Below are 3744 nucleotides of genomic sequence, written 5' to 3' on the forward strand. Positions count from 1 at the left end.
TCAGTAAATAGCTTCGGAAACCACTGAAAAGAGAAAAATATCAGATCATGAGGTCTAATAAAGTAACTTGTTGTGGCCAGGGGGAAAGGCAACAGATACTTACCATCCTAAAGTTCATTGATGTCTTGGCCAAAGTGTAAATAAAGAGCTTAATTCCCATCACCCGTTTCTTTCGCTGAACAATCTTTCTTAGTTTCCTCACTTGATGCTTGTTCATGGATATCTCATTGCCCCATACGCAAAAGATATAGAAGCGTGGATCAGTACCGCTCATATACGTACCTACAAAGAACCAGTAAATGTTAGAAGCTAAATGAGATTGCACAAATGATGTAAAATACAACTACCTACATTCCTAAGTACAAGTATTTTTAGAGATTTCAATATGAACTACATACAGATGTATATAGAATTATAGATATAGTTTAGATTAGAATCTAGATTCACTCATTTTGCTCCTTATGTAGCCTATATTGGAATCTCTAAAAATACTTAAATTTAGGAATAGATGGTGCATAAGACATGGGATGCAGCTAACCTCGACGACAAACAACATCATCCCCTGGTGTAGCCCTGCGTAAGTACATGGAAAGTCAATGTTAACTACAACAAGGTTAACATCCACCAAAAATAGCAAATGGTAATAAAACGGTAGCATCTGTAGTGATATCTTCATTGCGAAAGAGTAGCACGGTAGCAAACGGACGGATTAAAAATGGATACAACTGTTAATTGCAACAGGTTCAACATCATCCTAATTCAAGATTTGTAAGTTTGTAGCCATTCAAATACAAATTTTGAAAAATGGATACGACTGTTAATTGTAATTGGCTTAATGGCCATTGAAACCGGTACTGATAGAAATGCAATTGACAGAGTTAAACATCACAAGGCAGGTGGTGCCAGAGCAGATAATGACCCAGTTGTCTATAAAAAGGTAGGGGAAATAGCTAAAACGTCATAGACATGTTTACTACAAGATGCTTAAGACATCGATCGTACAAAACATAGCCATTAATTGCAGCTGGTATTTGTACGGTTGAACTGGTGAGCTCATACTTGGTAAGTCCTGAGAGGTAGTTGCTGGGGCACTTCATCTTTGCCAGAGCCCGTCCAAAGTCAGTGGCGGCAGAGGCAAGCTCTTCCTGTAGGTCGAATCATGAATCAGTGCCCCCGACATGTGTACCTACAAGAAGCAAGTAAATGTTAGAAGCCAAACTGCAATTGCACAAATGATGTAAAATACTGCAAGACATGGGATGCACCTAACCTCGACGACAAACAACAATATCACCTGTTATGGCCCTGTGTAAGTACATGGATATGCATGTTAAGTACAACAAGGTTAGCATCCACCAAAAATAGAAATGGGCAGTATCTCTAGTATATCTGCATTGCGGAGAGTAGCATGGTAACAAAGTTTGTTGCAGGTATTGGTGAAATTGAACTGAACAGTTAATACTTGAACATCACAAAGTGTGCAGTACTGAAATAAACAAGGCACGAACATGCTTAATACATCAACCGTACAAAACATAGCCATTGCAAGTGGCACTACTAGGAAAAGGCCTACTAATGGCGCATCGGTTTTGCCTACTAATGGCGCACTACCGGTCCGCCATTAGTATCTGGTATACTAATGGAGCACCACATAGAAGTGTGCCATTAGTAACAATATTTTTTCAAATTTTTTTTTTCAATTTTGTTTTTGTTTTTTTCTTAATCTCAGTTCACTATGCTTAATCTCAGGTCAAATCGCACTCCGTGGTCAAATTTCCCGAAAGGTCACCCCATCCTCACACTACTCCAGCCCAAGCACGCTTAACTTCAGAGTTCTATCCAACCTCAGCAACAGCTCACTTCACAGGCACTTGTTGATATATCTAGCATATCAATCCTGTTATACCCTGTTGATGTCTAGGACTTTGTTCATGTTCATGACTATGATGAAATTTTGAAAAATATTTCAAACTTCCCGGTCATATTACGTATCATTTTTTGAAAAAAAAGTCAAAACCAATATTTTTTTTCCGTTACTAGTGGCGCACCACATCCACGGTGCGCCACTAGTAAGTTTGAAAATTTTTGATATTTTTTGCCTCTAGATCTTGAAAGCCCCATAACTTTTTTCTGTTAGGTTTTTGGGGATTTTGAAAATGTTTAACGGGTTCCCCCTATTAAATTTGGATGTAACTTTTCGAGTAAATGATTTTTCATATAAAAAACTTTTTCATCCGAGTTCGTATGCAAAAGTTATGCCCATTTTACATATTTCCAGAGAGATTTTGCAAATAAAGTCAAAATTCATATTTGTAAATTTTTCCAACAACTAGAGCACATATCACATGGGAAACTTATTTTCTTTTATTTTTTTGACATTTCCATCATTTTCTTTTATTTGTTTTTAAACTGAAAAGGCGATCCACGGGGGGTGCATTCGGTGTTGGGGCAAGTTAGTAATGGCACACCGTGGGGTGGTGCGCCGTTACTAGTTACACCCACGGTGTGCCATTACTAGTTTTGAAAAAAAATAAAAAAATTGATGTTTTTTGTGAATTTTTTTTAAAAAAACTTAGTAATGGTGCACCAGTGGACAGTGCGCCATTACTAGTAATGGCGCACCGAGACATGGTGCGCCATTAGTAACATTTTTTTTTTCAAAAGTACTAATGGCGCACGACGGATGTGGTGCGCCATTACTATGTCAATTAGTAATGGCGCACTATACAACGGTGCGCCATTAGTAACAATTTTTTTTTATGTTTTTTCTCAAAAGTACTAATGGCGCACCACACACCAGGTGCGCCATTAGTAATATATTACTAATGGCGCACCCAGACATAGTGCGCCATTAGAATATAGTAATGGCGCACCACATAATAGGTGCGCCATTAGTGGCCATTCCATCTATAGCCCTTTTTGTATTAGTGTGGTATTGGTGAGATTTAGCTGGTCAGGTCATACTTCTTAAGTCCTGGGGGGTAGCCGACGAGGCACTTTTTCTGGGCCAGAGCCTGCACCATGTCGGCGGCGGCGGAGATGAGGTGTTCCTCCGGGTCAACACGCACCGCGGCCATCGCGCCATGGACCGCCATCAGCTCCCCGACCTCCACGTGATATGTGGTTGGGCTTGCGCGGCGATGCTCTGGTGGTAGGGACGGTGGGGACTTGGAGGTATGAGGATGTTTCGCAGGCACCATTTAAGCAATCAGGCCGGAGCCGTGATAGTGATCGGTGGGTTAACTGACTGGATCCGAATAGAACGTAGATGTGGTTGAAGCTGTGGTTGCGGCGGCGGCTGTTTGAGATGCCGGTAGGGGGAGGCACGGGAGGGGGGGAGGGGGAGGTGGGGGGTGGAGATAATGAGGAAATTTGATGGGTGGGTACTATAGGCTCAACCAGGGGCGGCGCCAGCGTGGGGTCATGTAGGGGCGGCCGCCCCGGGTAAATTTTTGCAACGTAGGGGCCTTCCCTGCTAATTTGGCCCGTGGCCGCCATGGGAGAGAGCCGAGCTCTATTCCAACCGTTCCGTCGTAGGTTCAGTGGATAAAGAAGACGACGAGAGAGATAACGATTCGCATAAGAAATGGGCCTGCTAGTTAATCACAGATAATAAAGGCCCAGTTAAACAGGAGCCCACTAATTGCGTACACCATTGAGCCTTACATTCCCAATTCGTCTAACCTCCCCAATCATGATCGATCGAGAAAACGAATCAGAACATCAGGCGATCTAGCCCTCCAC

The sequence above is a fragment of the Triticum dicoccoides genome, chromosome 6B, assembly GCF_002162155.2.
Source record: "Triticum dicoccoides isolate Atlit2015 ecotype Zavitan chromosome 6B, WEW_v2.0, whole genome shotgun sequence".
NCBI classification, from domain to species: Eukaryota; Viridiplantae; Streptophyta; class Magnoliopsida; order Poales; family Poaceae; genus Triticum; species Triticum dicoccoides.